Raw genomic sequence first — 21,815 nt, 5'->3', positions numbered from 1 at the left:
GCACCCCTTTCGACCAATCAAATGAGCGCATTTGAGAAGTGTATATAATATTACATTTATATACAGTGCTTGACTTTGATTTTAGTTTAGCTGACACAAAAAAGCAACCCAGAGCCGTTTTAAAATGATGGTTTTGTCATAATTTTTAATTGTCAATATTATGCGTGTATTTTCAGGTGGAATTGCAATTCCAGGTGCTGTTTTTGGTGTGTTGATGGGAGGTGTTCTATTAAAAAGGTTTCAGATGGGACCTAAAGGTAATTACAAAAATATCGTTTTAGCTCTCGATAATATCGGTTATAATTATATAATTCATTTTTGAATTTGTTTGCTTTGTATTATTGGGTTTAAAGTCACATCAGAACAGTTTAGGTCATATGGCTGTTTTCAAACGTTTGATGATGAAAGAAGATCCCAGATTGCCCTCACCCCCTCCTTCCCTCAAAGCTCCGGCCCCACCCCCTGAAGCCCCTCCTCCCAATGCATTATTTGAGGCACAGGCACTTAACCAGGTAGAATAGAACCACTTAATTCTTCCTTCTGTATGCAGTATTGATAACTTTCCCACATTGAAGAATCATACACCACTTTATAGGTTTTGAACCCTCATTGATAAAGGGCAAATGCACATCAGATTTGAAGTCAGAAATCTTAATCACCATGGCTTCTGTCCGATTATTTCCTGTTTGTTAGATATTAGTACACTAAGGTCATGCTTGTTGCCAGCAGCCAAGCTTGGGTTTCTTTAGAATGTAAGAGAACTTGTAAGAAATTTTCTTACAATTTCAGAACATTTTTGAGTTTGAACATCTTTTCAAAAGGAAGCTAGGTCTGGTAAGATGGGCCAATTTTTAGCTCATCTGATTTTTTGAAAAAAAAAAGTTATTGTCATCACTTGATCGGCATTGGTGTTGGCGATGCCTGGTTAAGTTTTATGTTTAGGTCAGCTTTTCTCCTAAACTGTCAAAGCTATTGCTTTAAAACTTGCAACACTTGTTCACCATCAATTGCTGACTCTGTACAGCAAGAAACATAACTCCATGCTGCTTTTTGCAAGACTTATGGCCCCTTTTGGACTTAGAAAATCATGGGTAGGACAACAATATTTCTGTTATACAGAGACAAAAAAATCAGATGATTGTCTGCACCCGCAAGGCGGTGCCGTTGTTTTTTGATGACAGCACCTCCAGTAAAATAGATTAGAATAGCCTGTGAATACCCCCATGAACTTGTTACATTAAGCTGCATATAATGTCTATTAGTGAGTGGAGTAGTCACAGAAAATTATTTAGCAAGATTTCTGGTATTTCAAATGTTATTGATTTGATGTAATAATTGACTTCTAATTGCGTAAAACCTCTCGTAACAAAATGACACAAGATGTCGTCTCAGATTAGCTATACATTTGTTACAATCAGCCATAATCTGTTTTAAACCTCATATGGAATAATTACATTTTCCAAATAGTTCTAGAAAATCATTTTAAGCTTTAATTGAAAGTTGACTCATTCTGCCCTAAAGCATTATCTCCACTTCTACTCTGCTGATATTTATCTTTCAACCACCTAGGAGGCTGATAAGCCAATCTACCCTGAATACCGAGAGATGTTTTGAGAGATAACATTAATTTCCTAGTATTTTGCTTCGGATATTGTTGTTAATTTGTGACATGTGACATCAAATATGTGCTAATAGGTATGGAATTTGCACTCTTTGTAAGTAAATTGAAGTAGCTACGCAACAAAGTTAATTTCGTGCAGCTTTGTAGTACAGTCATTTCAACAGACTGTTGAATTAAAGACACAAAACTAATGACCGTATTCTCTCATCAGATATTGTTTTGGCTAAACAACATTTATAAAATGCTAAATTTTATCATGCACATATTTAAACAAGAAATATGAACAATTCTTAAAAATAATTTTATAAATTTATATTATTGTCATTTTCTAACACTGGTTTTACTCATTTATACGCATCCTGGCAATCAAAACGCATCAAAATAAAGTTATTTCTCATAAAAATAGCGTATGTGTTTAGTATGAAGATGTAATAAAATGAATATTTTAGCTATTTTAGACAGAAACCATTGTGCTGAAAATAAGATTATTTTGGGCTTATTTTCAGAAAACATGTATATGTACTTTATGAAAATTTGAATTTTGAAACAATTTTGTTGAGTTTCTAAAGAATCACAAACAAGCTGTCGAAATAATTGAGTTCAGGGTTCGCACAGGCCTTGAAAAGTCCTTGAATTCGATGGTAGTCCTTGAAAACTCCTTGAAAATGACAAAACCCCTAAAAAACCTGGAAAAGTACTTGAATTTTGAAAAAAACTCCTTGAATTTGACCTTTCACTCCTTGAAAATATTCTTTCCGTAACTTTGCTTTGCAAAAAGAATTTAAGGCGTAAAATAAATCGGAGAAAATGAAAATAAATTCGTGAAATTGCAGGATCGGGTCACTCGTATGCTATTATAGTGGTCTATGGCCACACTTTATCGATATTTACAGAGTGCTATTTCTACTATATCACCGTTTGCATGTTTCCGTTTCCGTTTAAAAAAGTACGGGGAATAATAACTCGCAATTTTTAGCTATTGGTTACACTCTACCAATTCAAGTCCTTATTTATTTCATATTAATAACAAAACATTCAGACCTCATTTTCAGCACTTTAGAGCATTTCAATGATATGAAAACCATATATGGTCATTTAGTATAACATGTCTTCTTATCAAAAATAGAAAAATATTGACATGTTATGTTGAATATAAGAAAAATAATCTGTTCTGAGAAACATCACCCTCTAAAAATGCCCCCATGAAAACAGCCGTTTAGCAGTTATGCGTAGGTAGACATTTTTCGCAAAGAATAAAACTTATTCCAAGAAATTTACAATGAAAATGGTCTAGATCTATTCTCAATACTATAAGCAATAAACATAAGCCAAAAATTTAACTGTCACCTCCTCATGTCACTCATTATACCAGATTTCATCCATAGCATGGAACTACATTTTGGACTACTTCACATGTAACACTGAGTAGTCACTTCCGGTTTGGTGTAATCCGTCCTTAAAGAAACATTTTTCATACTCAAAATGTGTTATTTTCACTTAAATTGTACCAGTAACCTAAATGCATGAAAAAATACCAGTTTCAGTTTGATACAATCAATTTTCAAGGTTTTATGGCTTTTTCAGTAACGTATGCTAGCGCGCCAAATTTCCTGGAAAAAAGCTGTCGCGACATCATTTTTGACCACTTTTCCTTGCTTGAGCTTATTTTTGCCATATTTTATCAAGTTTTACCATAAACTGCACTCAAATCACACACTGTTACTGTAAAATATACCCAAACTCACCCCTGACACCTAAAACATACCAATATTTAGTCAATAAATATGCATTTTTTGAAATAAATACACCCAAAACAGTGATTTTGAAATATTTTTAGTTTTTCTTCTTTTTCTCTGCTAAATTGCACTGAAATTGTCATCTTCTATCATAATCTGGCCAAACTAGCCTGTTTACAGCCACATCTAAACAAGTTTAAATTTTTACCCCTGCACAACTTATAGGTTACACTCTACCAATTCAAGTCCTTATTTATTTCATATTAATAACAAAACATTCAGACCTCATTTTCAGCACTTTAGAGCATTTCAATGATATGAAAACCATATATGGTCATTTAGTATAACATGTCTTCTTATCAAAAATAGAAAAATATTGACATGTTATGTTGAATATAAGAAAAATAATCTGTTCTGAGAAACATCACCCTCTAAAAATGCCCCCATGAAAACAGCCGTTTAGCAGTTATGCGTAGGTAGACATTTTTCGCAAAGAATAAAACTTATTCCAAGAAATTTACAATGAAAATGGTCTAGATCTATTCTCAATACTATAAGCAATAAACATAAGCCAAAAATTTAACTGTCACCTCCTCATGTCACTCATTATACCAGATTTCATCCATAGCATGGAACTACATTTTGGACTACTTCACATGTAACACTGAGTAGTCACTTCCGGTTTGGTGTAATCCGTCCTATTTGCGAGTGTTTCCAGTGAATTAAAATGAGTAAGAAAAATAAACATGTTTACTCAAGTAAGTGGGAGACAAAAGACGAATATAAACAGTGGCTGAAGCCCTATAAAGCAGACAGAACGAAGTGTATTTGTACGTCGTGTGACAAAATTTTGAGGTATCATTAGTAGGAGTGCGCTAAAAAATCACAAGAATAGTGATAAACCTCAGCAAAATAGTGAATTACATCAATCTAATAATCGAATTACGTCATTTTCAAAGGTGTGACAAGTGATTGCTGTTTTATTTTTGCATTACATAATAAAAGTTTTTCAGATTAGGTCGTGGTTTTGAAAATAAATAGTGCTTGAAAAATTGTAAAAAGTCCTTGAAAAGTACTTGAATTTTGTCTCTGATATTCTGTATGAACCATGGAGTTATTATTAACACTTTAATCTATAGATCAAGAGACAGTCTCAAGTTTAACAACAAAATAAATAGATGTATAAATAAATACCCACGAAGATGTTTTTACTTTTTTATACACACATGAGCATTGTTATATCGCATAGGTAAGAATCAAAGATCTGGTGTGCATGAGCTGAAGATTAAGTTTAATCTAACTTGTAAAATGATATAATCCACAATTCTACCAGTTTTGTTCAGGCAATGTTGTGTGCGTTCACGGTCACGACGCGAAGATATGACAATGTTCACGCGGTATGAAAGGGTAAAATAATTCTATGAAATTTTTGTTTTGCATTTCGGTATGATACTTACACATTATATTTGTACGGTAATTATGCATGTCTGTCTTTACTGAAGTGTATTTTTTATAACAATACCCGATCATTTATAATTCAATATTTTCCGCACTCAAATGTTAGGACCGTACTTATAAAGAATATACTCAACGCCCTTTATAGCTTCATAGCTATGTTTTATATCTATTTCTGTTAAATTTTGACAGATTTAAATGAAATTCTGGCACAATGTTTAATGATAATTTTATTGTAATAAAACGTAAGAATGATAATAATGAGAATAAACTCATTTAGCCGTAAAATAGTTTTCCATAATATTATATAATATAGGGATCCCGCAGATGGCATAATTTGCCGCATAGCGACGGGCGAAAAAGTATATACTTTTGGGTTGCATTATTTTAACTGTCATTGCTCAATGAATATTTGTTGGTATCTATTTATTTATTTATTCATTTTTTTATGTTTCGATCATATAAAGAATCATCCGTAATTTTCAGGCTTCGAGAAATCACAAATTATAACTCGAACTTTTACAGCTTCTTTCAACGAAAGCATTTATTTTTTCACAACATCCGGTTTTATTTATGTTTTAAAAATGTTACGCAACAAAAAAAAATGATTGGTCCAACTTGTTAGAAAGAACTAAAAGATTTTTTTAAGACCAATGAAATGTGACGGCTGAATGCGTCATGCGGAATTCAGAGCTATTACTGTAAAGACGCATGTACACGGCGTGCGGTTTCCAGATGTAAATAAAAACGCCGCCTAGAAGCGGCACACGGTATTCAGATAACAATTGGTCGACGCATTAATGCGTCGCGCGGGCAGAATGAGTTAATGAAAATGCCTGGAGACTTCAGTACCGGTATGTGCAAATGAACATTTAACCATTAGCCAGCTAAATTTCTAAAATGGACTGGTCCATCATTCAATTTGAGCAGTACCATTTATTTTTTGAAGGGGTGTTCACTGAAAATTTACTGACTGAATAGCGAACAGTGCAGATCATGATCAGCCTGCACGGATGTTTTAAATTGGCATGGTCCTCTGAGAAAAAAAAATATTGAAAACTCACACAGAATCCTTTCCAGTAACAGAAACGAGACATATCAGTCTTTAGTTTCTAGTTAATAGCTTCTGTCTCCTAGACATAAAGACATCTTATATTTTGTAACAGACGCTTGCTAAAGGTCCCTGGAGTAATACAGTGTCTTTTGAAGCGATAGTATTAACTGTAATCTAATTTAGGCATGCTGTTAACATTATTCCTCATTTTGCTGAATCAGCAACTTCTGTTGATATAATTGAGAAACAGTATATCTCAAACAGTGGTTTTGCCTTTGAATAAAATTGCTGTATTAAGTTCATATTTGAAGAAGATGTAATTGAGAAACAATATATTTCAAACAACTGGGTTTTGTCTTTGAATAAAATCATTGTATTAAAAGTTCATATGCCAAGGAATTACATCACAAGAGTGCAGCCTGAGCATTATAAATATGTGCATCTGAATGACAAACAGTGATTTTGTCTGAAAGAAAATCACTGTTTAATATATCTGAGCTGCACCATAAGAAATCCAACATAGTGCATTTGCGACACCAGCATGTATCCAGACTAGCCTGTGCAGGCTGGTCAGGATCTTTGCTGTTTGCTAACGGTTTGTCTAACTGCAATAGGCTTTGAAAACGAACAGCATGAATCCTGACCAGACTGCATGGATGGGCAGGATTGTCTGGATACATGCTGGTCGCAAACGCACTATGTTGGTTTTATCATGGTGCGGCTTAGGGCTGGGTACCCCCTTGAAAAAAATACCGCGGTATACCACGGTTTTTAGCTCACCTGTCACATAGTGACAAGGTGAGCTTTTGTGATCACACAGCGTCCGTCATCCGTGCGTGCGTCCGTCCGTGCATAAACTTTTCCTTGTGACATCTCTAGAGGTCACATTTTTTGTGGGATCTTTATGAAAGTTGGTCAGAATGTTCATCTTGATGATATCTAGGTCAAGTTCGAAACTGGGTCACGTGCCATCAAAAACTAGGTCAGTAGGTCTAAAAATAGAAAAACCTTGTGACCTCTCTAGAGGCCATATATTTCACAAGATCTTCATGAAAATTGGTCAAAATGTTTACCTTGATGATATCTAGGTCAAGTTTGAAACTGGGTCACATGGGATCAAAAACTAGGTCATTAGGTCTAAAAATAGAAAAACCTTGTGACCTATCTAGAGGCCATATTTCTCAATGGATCTTCATGAAAATTGGTCAGAATGTTCATCTTGATGATATCTAGGTCAAGTTCGAAACTGGGTCACGTGGGGTTAAAAACTAGGTCAGTAGGTCTAAAAATAGAAAAACCTTGTGACCTCTCTAGAGGCCATATTTTTCATGAGATCTTCATGAATATTGGTCAGAATGTTCACCTTGATGATATCTAGATTAAGTTCGAAACTGGGTCATGTGGGGTCAAAAACTAGGTCAGTAGGTCGAAAAATAGAAAAAACCTTGTGACCTCCCTAGAGGCAATATTTCTCAATGGATCTTCATGAAAATTGGTCAGAATGTTCACCTTGATGATATCTAGGTCAAGTTCGAAACTGGGTCACGTGCGGTCAAAAACTAGGTCAGTAGGTCTAAAAATAGAAAAACCTTGTGACCTCTCTAGAGGCCATATTTTTCAATGGATCATCATGAAAATTGGTCAGAATGTTTACCTTGATGATATCTAAGTCAAGTTCGAAACTGGATCACGTGGGGTTAAAAATTAGGTCAGTAGATCTAAAAATAGAAAAAGCTTGTGACCTATCTAGAGGCCATATTTTTCATGAGATCTTCATGAATATTGGTCAGAATGTTCACCTTGATGATATCTAGATCATGTTCGAAACTGGGTCACGTGTTATCAAAAACTAGGTCAGTAGGTCTCAAAATAGAAAAACCTTGTGACCTCTCTAGAGGCCGTATTTCTCAATGGATCTTCATGAAAATTGGTGAGAATGTTCAGCTTGATGATATCTAGGCCAGGTTCGTAACTGGGTCATGTGCGGTCAAAAACTAGGTCAGTAGGTCGAAAAATAGAAAAACCTTGTGACCTCTCTAGAGGCCATATTTTTCACGAGATCTTCATGAAAATTGGTGAGAATGTTCATCTTGATGATATCTAGGTCAAGTTTAAAAGTGGGTCACGTGTCTTCAAAAACTAGGTCATTAGGTCAAATAATAGAAAAACCTTGTGACCTCTCTAGAGGCCATATTTTTCAATGGATCTTCATGAAAATTGGTCAGAATTTTTTATCTTGATGATATCTAGGTCACATATGCTCAAAAACTAGGTCACTATGTCAAATAATAGAAATAACGACGTCATACTCAGTTCAACACTGGGTCATGTGGGGATAGGTGAGCGATTCAAGACCATCATGGTCCTCTTGTTTCCTTATTACCACAGTATATACCACGGTATACCACCATTTTTATCGTAAGACTTACAGCTAAGGTAGTGGTCATAAAAATATTGAAAAACTCCCAGAAATACTTAATTTATTATGAGCAACAACGAAGACTAGTTACTTGGCTAGAATTAAAGAAAGAAATACACTGGAATATTAACTTGACTTATGACTAGTTAGATTAATGACCCTTAGTATTTTTTACCAGCGTGTATTCATTGGAAGACGCCATATTGTCTCTGGGGAAGCACTGGGTCACATATATATAGGTCGCGCTTGTTTGAAGTTTGATTTGTGCACCCGTTTGATAAACCAGAAAATTTAATACCACATTCCCTCAGTGTTGGTGGCATTGAATTTGCCAAAAAGATGTCGTTAGGGAAACAAATTGCGTTATGTAAGAATTGTCATGACAATGATTACATAAGCATATATTCAAGTGCAATACCAGGTCATATTACACATTCTGTAAAAATGTTACATACTTATAAGTGATGATCATACTGACTTGACTTAACACATAGCTGAGATTTTATAGTTTATTGTGACAGTACATAGTGATTTCCTATTTCCTAATCTCCATTTGTTTCATTGATTTGTACATTAAATTTTGGTCATAGACACTTGATTATCTATCTAGAAATCTGATATCTTCCAGAGCACCTAAGGTAATAATTTGGAGAAAAGCGAGAATAGAAGTTTTTCTTGTACACTTGTAATTATATCCCCCCCACTCCCCAGTTCTGAGGAGATGTATGCTTTTGTCTAAGTCATCAGTTTGTCATGTCCAGACAGTATCGCTTTACTCCTTCATGAAGTTTGCTATTGATTTGTCACACATTTTTGACATTATGTAATTTGACCACATGCCAGACACAACTTTCAGCCATGTTGATTCTGTGTGTGCCAGAAATGAAGAGATTTAAATTTTGCACCAAATTACTATTCTGGATATTGTATTGCTCACTAATAATTGCAGCTTAAGATAGTAGAGGCATCGGTGAGTGATAACAGCATGAATCTGCAGACTGCAGGGGATGCACAGGCTGGTCTAGATCCATGCTGGTCACAAACCAACTATGTTGGTTTTCTCATGGCATTTTTGCGCCCCCCCCCCCCCCCACCATGAGTGGTGGGGGCATATAGATTTGCTCTTGTCTGTGTGTCCATCCATCCGAAGTTCGTGACACGCCTAGCTCAAAAAGTATTTGATATAAATTGATGAAACCTTGCATGAGTTTATCATGATACAATGTATGATCTTGCGCACATCCTGTTTTTCTTCTGGCTCCGCCCCCCTATTTTTAGAGTTATGGCCCCTGAAATAGTCAGAAATGCACATTTTCACCTTGTGACACGCCTAGCTCAAAAAGTATTTGATATAAATTCATGAAACCTTGCATGAGTCTTAATCATAATATGAACTTGCGCACCTCCTATTTTTCATCTGGGTCTGCCCCCTATTTCCAGAGTTATGGCCCCTGAAATAGTAAAAAATGCACATTTTCACCTTGTGACGCACCTAGCTCAAAAAGTATTAGATATAAATTGATTAAACCTTGCATGAGTCTTTATCATCATGTGAACTTGTGCACTTCCTATTTTTCATCTGGATCTGCTCCCTGTATATAGAGTTATGGCCCCTGAAATAGTAAAAAATGCACATTTTCACCTTGTGACACGCCTAACTCAGAAAGTATTACATATAAATTGATTAAACCTTGCATGAGTCTTTATCATGATATGAACTTGTGCACCTCCTATTATTTATCTGCCTACGCCCCCTATTTTCAGAGTTATAGCCCCTGAAATAGTCAACAATGCACATTTTCACTTTGTGACGCACCTAGCTCAAAAGTATATGATATAAATGGATGAAAACTTACACGAGTCTTTATCATGATATGAACTTGCACACCTTTTATTTATTTGCTGGCTTCTCCCCCTATTTTTAATGTTATGGCCCCTGAAATAGTAAAAAAATACACATTTTCACCTAACTATGTGCCTATCTCAGAAAGTATTTAATGTAAATTCATGAAACTTTGCTTGAGTCTTTATCATAATGTGACCTTGCACACTTGGCATTCTTCTTGAGAATCTTAGTGTTTATTATGGAGTTTTATAATGGCACTTGAAATAGCCAAAATAGTGGATTTTTTGTTTATGATGCTCATAGCTCAAAAAGTATATGGTATAGAATAACGAATCCTTTTCATATTTTTTTTTTTGAGGCTATATACCCAATTAAGAATGCAAACATTTGAATTATTTCCCCTTATTTGTGACAAATGTACTAGTGGGGGGCACACCCTGTGTCCTACAGACACATTCTAGTTCATATATGAAAGCTGTGCCAGTAATTACTGTTATAGGTGGTTTGAATTTCGAAAGCTTTACGACTTTCTTTACAAGGCTCTTTACATTATGTGTGCATGAGCTGACAGAATAACTTGCTAAATTATTTATTAATAATTTTACAGGTGCTATCCAGTTGACACTTTATTGATTATTAACAGGACTGGTGCTATCCAGTTGAAAGTGTTGTTGATTATTAACAGGACTGGTGCAATTCATCTAACAATCTTGTTGACGTTTTTTACAGGTGCAATCCAGTTGACAATCTTGTTAGATCTTTTGGCACTCATTGGATGTGGATTTTTCTTTTTCCTGGGGTGCGAAAATCTCAAAATTGCTGGCGCCACATTCCCATACTTTAACAGGTAAGTAATTTTCAGTTTTTTTTTTAAAGACCTAAGTGTGGCCTAAGCCAGGAATTTAATTTTTATCAAAAGATTCAAGCTAGGAGACTATACCTGTTTGCTAAGACCTAGATAGAGAATCTTCTATAAGGTCAGAGCAGGGAATCTTATTCTCTTTGATGAAATTAGATCAAGGAATCTTATTCTCTTTGATAAGGTCAGAGCAAGGAATCTTATTCTCTTTGATAAGGTCAGAGCAGGGAATCTTATTCTCTTTGATAAGGTCAGAGCAGGGAATCTTATTCTCTTTGATAAGGTCAGAGCAAGGAATCTTATTCTCTTTGATAAGGTCAGTGCAAGGAATCTTATTCTCTCTGATAAGGTCAGAGCAATGAATCGAATTCTCTCTGATAAGGTCAGAGCAAAGAATCTTATTCTCTCTGATAAGGTCAGAGCAAAGAATCTTATTCTCTCTGATAGGTCAGAGTTATGGGACTATATGCCTTTCTATATGCCTTTAAGTAATTCCTGTATGTACCTGCACGCAAAACTTTAACCAGGATTTTCTAATGCCAAATGGGCATAATTTGGCTAAAATGAAGGTCAGAGGTGACAAGAATAGCTAGACTAATCTACGAATAGTCGAGCTAACAACGGATGGTAACGGATGAGTCAAAATGTAAATGTTAATAACGTACATGAACAGGGTGGAAACGAAGGAGTAAAAATGTAAATATTGAAACACAAGATAAACAGGATGACAATGCATATCGAGGGTTGCCCGCAAAACTGCGGTAACTGCATTTTTGAAAACTTTTCAGGAAAAGCTAAAAACTTCCTTATTTTACAAGAAACAGCTTATTTGACAAAACTTGAAGATATGTTGGAAAAATTTCAATGACTTATGAAAATAAATTCTTCTTTTATGTCTAAAGTTATACTTATCTGAGATATTTGACTTACAGTTACTTACAACTATATTGCATGACTTTTCTAACTTTTAGCAGTCAAGTCATTACCGCAAAAGTGTTGTAACTTGACTTACAACTCTTTTGCGAGCTAATCTATTTCTCTTGCATTGTTGAGGTTTACTGCAAAAAAGTTGTATCTAAAGTTACAACTCTTTTGCAGTATTCTTGACTACAAATTATTTACATTGGTATCAGTTACTACCTTTTGCATTTGAAATGAAACTTAAAATTATGCATTTCTAACTTTTCTTTTGCTTTCTTTTTTATATAAACTGAAAAATCTTGAAACGGCTTGGTGAATATGAACTGTCTGCATTGTTACATTTGCACTCAACCAGTAGTTAAATGCTAATTCTGGTATAGTTCTTTACTTTTCCATAAAATCACACCCCTATACTTCTAGCAACAACTTCATTAGAATGCGAACTGGAAATAAACTTTTTTGCACAATCTGTTTTATTTTCCTATTTAAAGAAGATTGAAACTGCGGGTGTTTGTACACCACAATTATTTTGTCACAGCATTATGTGACATAGATGTCAAAAGTACTGAACTTTTAAGCCATAGTCCTGTAGTCTATCTCCTGAACTAAATGAGTGAACTGGAATAAATATCCATGACTTTTGTAATGAGAGTAGTATAACAAAATATGAATGTAACATTGGCATTTCTATAACAGGCCTCGACAAATTCCTTGGAAGTAATTGTAGTTCTGAAGGATGACTGCTTAGAATTTTCACTCGTCCAGCTTCAGTTTGTACTCATCCTGCTAGGAGAATTTTTTTTACAGACTTGTCTTTTCTGAAGTTCCTTAAAAGTAGTACACAGAGTATTAAATAATCATTTATTGATTGCCGAGGGTCTACCTAATGCAATCATAATATATGGTACATTAAGGATCAAGGGATGAATTATATAGTTACAATTCCTTTTACATCTTTTAGCTGTCTGGCTTCTGCAAAGCTTTTTTTAATTGGATTAATTCATATTTTTGGTCAAAAATCAAAATTTAATCCTGCAGGGCAAGTACTATAGCAAGTTCCACATGCTCAGAGAAAATTTCTATTCATATTGGCAACAGGATAGTGGATTTTGTTGAAGCCTGGTTAACTTGGCATATATAATATTACTCAAATTATGAGAGCCTGGCATCACTGTGTACACATGCATGCAAATCAAATATAGAGTTTGACATTAATATTATACACTTTTTAACTCGACCTTTTGAAGAAAATACAGAGCTATTGCACTTGCCACGGCATCGGTGTCAGCGTTAATGTTGGTTAAATATTTTGCTAAAGTCAAATTCTCTGTTACTATCTGAGCTATTGACTTGAAACTTAAAATGGTTATTTACAATCAAAGTTTACATTCCCCATAACTCTGATTTGAATTTTGATAGATTTATGCCCCTTTTTAACTTAAAATTTTTTGGTTAACGTTTTTGATAAAGTCAAATATCAATGATTTGGTCTTGAAACTGGAAATAGTTATTATACTCTTACAAAGTCTACACCAGAAGAAAAAATCCACATAACTTAACTTTTAATTTTTGACAGAGTTATTTCCCTTTCCCACTTAAATTTTTTTTTGGTTAAAGTTTTATATAACATCTAGTATATTTGTAACTATCAAAGCTATATTGACTTGAAACTTAAAATAGTTATTTACATCACAGGCTACAACATAAGAAACAATCAACATAACTGTGATTAGAATTGACAGATTTATGTCCCTTTTACTGGCAATGCTCTAATTCAGAGTCAAACACTGAGAAAAGTTGAGGGTGTTGTCTTACGGACAGTTCTTGTTAGATCAACTATTCCAAGAAAAGGTAGAACTATTGTATTCATCCATTTGTTGGTGTCAGCATCCCATTTTGGTTAAGTTTTTGTATGTAAAACTGTTATGTAAGTTACAACTGGGAATGGATTGATACTTCATACAATCATTCACTGTGAAGAACTGACTTGCACTGCACAGGTTCCATAACTCTGTTTTGCTTTTTAGCTTGACTATTGAAAGAAGCTATTGGACTCACCCATGCATTGGTGTCCAGGTTTGGTTAAGTTTTTGTATGGAAGTTGGTATCTCAGTAACCACTGGTGGGAATGGATTGAAACTGCACACAGTTATTTACTGTGATAAGTTGACTTACACTGCATAGGTTCCATTACTCTATTTTGCTTTTTACAAAATTATGCTAGTTTTCCGACTTGGAAATTTTTGGTAAAGGTTTTATACGTAAGATCGTAACTCAGTGCCCACGAATGGGAATGAACTGAAACTTGTCATATTTTTTCACTGTGATGTTATGACATGCAGTGCACAGGTTCCATAACTCTATTTATAGTTTTACAAAACTATGCCTCTTTTTCGACTTAGCAGCTTTTGGTTAAGTTTTTGTATGTAAGCTGATATCTCAGAACACACTAATGGGAATGGATTGAAACTTAAGATAATTGTTCGTTGTCATGAGCTGATATACTTGCACAGGTTCCATAACCTTGTTTTGCAATTTTACAGAATCATGCCCCTTTTTCGACTTTTATATTCATTCAGTTGACAGGGCTGTTGAATAGTCCAGCATTGCTGTCGTCCAATAGTTCTTTTTACAAACTCTAAATGCCCTTTTTTTGACTAAAAAATTATTGGTTGAGTTTTAATATGTAAGCAAAATGTGGTATCTCAGTACCCACTGATAGGAATGGATTGAAACTTCAAACACTTGTTCACTCTGATGATATGACATGCAGTGTGCAGGTTCTACAACTCAGCTCTGCTCACCCTGGCATCTGCGTCAGCGTCTCACCTTGCTTAAAGTTTTGCATGCAAGTACATATGGCTATCATTTATAGGCATATAGCTTTGAAACTTATTTTTTTCTTTTTCTAGGTCAACTATCAACCTCACTGGGTCAAGTCCAATAAATCTGACATGTAATTTGGCCAAATTATGCCCCCTTTTATGACCTAGAAAATCCTGGTTAAAGTTTTACATGGAAATTACTATCTCAAAAACAAATGTAGATATTGAATTGGAACTTATCAGGTGTCTTTGGTGTTATAAATGTAGGTGATAGCATGAAGTCCCATAACTCTGACATGCATTTTGGCCTAATTATGCCCAAACTTATCCTGGTTAAATTTTTGGATGCATCTACAGGGTCACATTCCAGTGAAGCAGCACTATTAAGTTACTCTGGCACTGTTCTCACTGCTGCATGTAGACACTTTCATTTATATGGGTTATATATTTCATTGATATAAAGTTAACATAATATTAGTTCTTCACAGCTTCTGTCCTAGGCAGATTATAAAATATGAAATACTGAAGCATAAAAAAAAATGTTTCACATCTGAATGATATGAAATAAGTAACATATAATGAAAATTATGAACTGTAGCATGTTTACAGAGAAAAAATAGGAAAAACAGATACATCACATTAAATTTTATGATTCAAACAAAAAATCTTGTTGTTCTGTCCCTACTCCGAGTTACCTCTCTATCAATTAAGCTATATATGAATCAAATTTTGTATTATATAAATGTAATATCACTTCCATGAGTGGAAAGTGTTATTTCATGACCCAACCACATGTTACAAATCAAATGATACTGAGTTTAGTTTCCAGCTGATGGTCAAATTTGATAGACTATCATTGCAATAGACTGCTTGTACGAATTTCAGAAAGTCTTGCCCATACGGAAGCAAAACATACCGTCATGATGATGTATGAGTGTAGGTCACATTTTTGTATAAGACACAGTGTAAAATATATCGTCACCTCAGTGCAAAAAATGGATAACTACATTGACTTAAAGAAGGACTTGTTCATTTTTTGTGCTAAGGTGACGATATACAGATTTCTGAAAAATGCTTATAACCATGTATTGGTTGCAAAAAGGGAATCTCAAAACCATGTAAATTTGTAAGAAAATGCATTTTTTCCGGCATCAGTCGGCCATTGTTGCACCACCCGTAATTTTGACAAAGTTGTGAAAAAGACTTACTAAAATCAGGAGGTATTTTAAGTTTTATCCAAACTATCTCAAACTTCTCTAAGAGCAACACCTTTTCGATCTCATCACCTTCTAAAACATCTCCTGATTATCTACTAAATATATTAATGAAAAACTGCATTTCTTTAAAGCTTATAAGGGAGCTCTTAATTTTACATTTTAGAAAAAATTCATTAAAGACACTAGGTCATGATACCCGTTTTTATGCCCGAGTCCTAGGTAGTTACTCCCCATGAATTGTCTGCAATGTAAACGTATGTGGTGTAAACAAAGATAGATTTTCTTAATTTTTTTAGTCAGGGAAAAATGCGGCTTGTCCTGTACCCATGTGTCCAGGGCACATTGGTCCTTCCTGACCAGAATCTCGGTAAAAAGGTGCAACCTATACTCATACGATGATGGTACATATTGTTGATCAGTTTTTCTTTTTGCTAAAAGCCATTGTAAGCTATTGATTAATTATTGTGTATGTGTAAAAAAGGTACTTTGACCGCTACAAACTATTGAATTTGTATGAAAAAGCTTTCCGAAGCATTTCTATAGGAGATGCATAGTGCATTGAGTTAAAAAATTCATTTCGACTCTCTTACCACATCCTTGCATGTAAGTTCTGTTTAAGGCATTACTATAAGAAGCAATATAGGTGTATAACTAAAACAGTTCAAAATTCTTATCAGTGCAATATAGCAGTAAGTCATTTCTTTCTTACTGACAAATGACCATCAGTTTCCCGCAAGACTGCAGTAAGTCAACTTACAACAGTCTTGCGGAAATTGCATTATGTCATTTTGAGTTACAACTATGTTGCATTTTAATTATACAACAAAAGTTTTGGGAATATAACCCTATAATTTTTTCTGCAGGTGTATAATATGAAAATACTTAAAAAAATTCAAAAAAGTGATTTTCCAAAAAAAAGTGAGTTACCGCAGTTTTGCGGGCGACCCTCGATATAGTGAATGCTAAATTAAACAGGCCAATAATCGTGCAGTCAACATGAAATAACATTAGCAAACAGTGAGGTTGTAACAGATGAGTCAAATGTAAACAGTTACAGAAAGCGTGCAAATAGAGAAAAAAAGATACGCAAAAAGTAATAAAATTATACAGGGGGACAAAGTGAAGGCATTATGCTTAAAATATGCACAGGACAAAAGACGAAAAATTTTGACACTGTAAAAAGTAAGATAAAAACACAGGATGTGCAGAATGCAAATCATGTATGACAAAAGTAATCAGAACTTAACAGAAAAAGCGTGTAACAGGTCAAACGCACAGACTTAGAACGGGAATGAACAATGTAAATAATTTGATAATAATGCACAACTGATAACATGTAATGTAGCCAGTTAAGTCTATTTCTGTGGTTTAAGTCATTTGGTTTCTCTATTAATCAGTGGCAATATCTTCTTTGTCACTCAAATTAAATGCTAGTCATATCTAAACTGGCTTGTTCGGTACTAACATGACTAAACAACAATTCATAACTCTCTTCCACAAGGTAAATAATAACAACAGGTACCCAAATTCATACTACTGTACTACTGCTGCTATTGTCATCACTGCCTTTAACGTACAGATTGGAACCTGGTTTTGATAAAAAATGTAGACTGCTTTATATTATCAAGTATATATGAAGTATTTTTCAATACCGATGAGTATAACTGGCGTAAGCAATGTACTTCATATTGGCATTGGCTTATTCCTACATACGTCATTGAGAAAAACATAGCAACATGCTAGTTTATGATAAGTTGCGATTGCAAATCTTGTAAACATGGCAGCATGCTAGCTTATAATGTGTTGCGATTGCTTAATCTTGTAAACATTTCAACACGCTAGTTTATGATGTGTTGCGATTGCTAATCTTGTAAACATGGCAACATGCTAGTTTATCATGTGTTGCGATTGCTAAATCTTGTAAACATAGCAAAATTCTGGTTTTTGAGTCGTTGCAATTGCTTAATCTTGTAAACATGGCAACATGCTAGTTTATGATGGCAACATGCGAGTTTATGATGCGTTGCGATTGCTTAATCTTGTTAACATGGCAACATGCTAGTTTATCATGGCAACATGATAGTTTATGATGTGTTGCGATTTCTAAATCTTGTAAACATGGCAACATGCTAGCTTATGATGCGTTGCGATTGCTTAATCTTGTTAACATGGCGACATGCAAGTTTATCATGGCAACATGATAGTTTATGATGTGTTGCGATTTCTTAATCTTGTAAACATGGCAACATGCTAGCTTATGAGGTGTTGCGATTGCTAGATCTCGTAAACATAGCAAATGATGCTAGTTTATGATGTGTTGCGACTGCTAGACCTTTATGGAAACGTATATCGTACAACCTGGCTAGATGGTTTAGTCGAAATTCTGTAGAACGACATGACGACATATATCTCAGCAACTCGTCAAAAATATAAGACTACAAGTTTTGAAAATCTGGTCATGACGTTAAAAAGAACTCAACTTGTCGTCTAAACCTAAGACGACATGTATTAAAAAACTTGCTAAGATGTTGAAAATTATGTCTACTTGTCGTATTAATCATTGAGTGGGCTTAAATGTATCAAAAGAAATTCAGAATTTTACGAATATGTGTCACATATCTTAAAACTAATCACTTTCTTTAAAAGTCCTATATTTCTTCAGCTGTTCGCATGTTAGAAACACATATTATTTGTCAAAATACAATATTCACATTTTTGCTCAAGAGGCCTTGTTCATTCACATGATATCTGCATGTGTAGTGAAAGTAAAACTCCCAGAATTCTGGTGCTAAACTTGGCTCATTGCAGTTAACTGCATGATGTTAGCTTCTAACATAATGTAATGTTGTATGTAACATTTCCAAGGACCATCTTGCGGCAGATATATACCACCATATGTAAGGGAATAAAATTCCAGAATTCGACCGACTATGACACGCATTGCCTAATTAGATAATGTTCCATCCAGATGAGTAAAAATGAATAAATGAATCAGTGAAAGTAAGGTATAAACGGAACTAAAACACAGACCGTCGGTCCGACGACGTCTAGTTTTGACTAAAGTCTTGGTCTGTAGATGAACCCTGTCCATATTAAAGTCAGTGCACCAATACTAATACAAAATATACAGGGGGGGGGGGGGGGGGGGGAATGGGGAGTTGTGTGACATACAATTTTGCCTCAAAAAATCTTTTACATTTTCTATTACCTAAGGCATACATATTTATTTATTAAAAAAAAATAAACTTTAATAAGTTCAGTCAATGAGGCCACAAACCATGGCGCAGTATAATTTACTAATGTCGAAAAGATTACTTTATGTAGATATGTCGGATGAAATTTAATAGCAAAGCTGTATTCATTATGTAGACAATACATCTTAATAAATCCCGACATACCGTGTTATTTCACACTTCGTCAACATAAATACTCCTACATAAACATATCCTCCGGGTGTACCATATACGTTTCCATAAGATCTTGTAAACATGGCAGCATGCCAGTTTATGATGTGTTGCGACTGCTAGATCTTGTAAACATGGCAGCATGCCAGTTTATGATGTGTTGCGACTGCTAGATCTTGTAAACATGACAACATACTTGTTTATGATGTGTTGCGACTGCTAGATCTTGTAAACATGGCAACATACTTGTTTATGATGTGTTGCGACTGCTAGATCTTGTAAACATGGCAACATACTTGTTTATGATGTATTGCGACTGCTAGATCTTGTAAACATGGCAACATACTTGTTTATGATGTGTTGCGATTGCTAGATCTTGTAAACGTGGCAACATGCTAGTTTATGATGTGTTGCGATTGCTAAATCTTGTAAACGTGGCAACATGCTACTTTATGATGTGTTGCGATTGCTAGATCTTGTAAATGCATAAAATATGACGTAAATTTATCTATAATTAGTACGGTTATCACAGTAAATACTATTAATATTACACCAGAACTCCGTATTTGCAGATAGCTTTAGCAACATATAACTTAGCAACGCATAACATAGACTCTTGTGTGTATAAGAGCATCTCAAATGAATGTGTTACGTGGTCTTCTTGTTAATGTATTTTCTCTTTATCACGTTTAACTGAATAAATGTTGTTCAGGTAACGACATACTGGTATTTCGTTCAAGTAAAGACTTATAGTAATTGCCAGTATTGTGTATTGACACTGTATTAAGTGACCATCTCTTTTAATTCAAACGGAGTTAATGTTCTGTTTATATTTTGTTATGATTCTATATATAGTATGTTTAGGTGTGGATTATTAGAAATTGATCTACCAGTCACTGTATCTTTATTACTGGAGGTACAAGTATGATCATAAATTATATGTATCTACTTGACGTGTACTTTGTGCACATGCCAATAAGATGTTGAATATACTTTATTTGCATGAGCTGAAGTACATTGGATACATTGTCTTGGCATTAAATCATTTCAAAACCAAATTATTTTGGATAAATTGTTCCTTCCTTATAGGCAATACCTAAATATTAGACAAATGTAACTAATCGCAAAAAGATATTATAGATTGATTTTTAAAAGAAAATTTGTCAATATGTAAAATAATAACTTACATGTACATCAAACAGTGCATACAATTATGCGGTTTAGCGATATTTCTTTTTTTTTGTGTGTGTTTGTATATTAATAATGCTAATGATTCCCTAAAAGGTAACATTCAATTTAAACAATTGGCATAATTTAATAGTTATTATACATTTTGGCATGTTAAACAACCATATATTGTAAGAGTTTCTTTGTAATGAAAGATTTAAATGATAAAATCAGTAGTAGGTACATAGGTTAAATAGATCTTCTATGTCTATGACAATGTGTTTAATAAAATTTATCGAAGATCTGTTTGGACGAATAAAACACAATGAAGTAAATCATTAGTATGACTCGAGTTTGATGAAGCCTGTTAATGAAAAATTGAAGAATAATGAAATCTGCAACTACCATCTTGCCCCTAACACCGACTTCAACATAATGTTACTTTTCAATGGCAGAAAAAAATGAATAATCGAATAAATTATCTTAACGTGGAAAAGGTAGAAAAGCATACTTAATTAACAGAAAATAAAAGATGATATAAGATTTGTAACAAGGTCCTACTATATAAATCATGGCATCAAAATTTCCACATGAATATAAAATGCATGATTGTGTTTCAATGAGAAGTGTTCTGTGCTTCCGTAACATCTATCCAAACTTTTTATTTCCTTCCGGAACATCTATCCAAACCTTTCATTTCCTTCCGGAACATCTATCCAAACCTTTCATTTCCTTCCGGAACATCTATCCAAACCTTTCATTTCCTACAAGAAATAGTAAGGTCTCAAGCTTTTACATACTTTAAAACGTCCATATATTTATTAAAAGAAACATCTGTGGACATATGGTTACTGCCGTTGACTTCGAATAACTTGCCTCCTTAAATAGAAAAGACAAAACACACCTGTCCCATGTTAAATTGTACTTTGAGTTCTAATATCAATGGGACTCTTGATTCTACGACTGAAATGCATTCAACGACTGTTCTCCTTGTCTCTTTTTCCCTTCTTTTCCTTTTTTTTTTTTTTTTGAGAAAAAAAAAAAAAAAAAAAAAGAAACAACAACATCAACAGATATCGTGATGTTGTGTTTTGGAATGCATATAGATCTGTATCTGTGTATTTATATAAGTGACTGTAAAAGCTTTTTTCTTTCAAAATCTATGTCTCATTATTTTTTCGGCGACGCCGTCTAAATTCGTTTTCGTTACCTATGCCACGTGACTTCAGTTAGCAAATCAAACTACTTGATAACGCATTATAGACAATTTATCAAAATGGAAGATTTATGC

Source organism: Mercenaria mercenaria, chromosome 16, assembly GCF_021730395.1.
Source record: "Mercenaria mercenaria strain notata chromosome 16, MADL_Memer_1, whole genome shotgun sequence".
Lineage (NCBI taxonomy): Eukaryota > Metazoa > Mollusca > Bivalvia > Venerida > Veneridae > Mercenaria > Mercenaria mercenaria.
The sequence above is the reverse complement of the archived record's forward strand: the minus strand, read 5'-3'. Positions refer to the sequence as shown.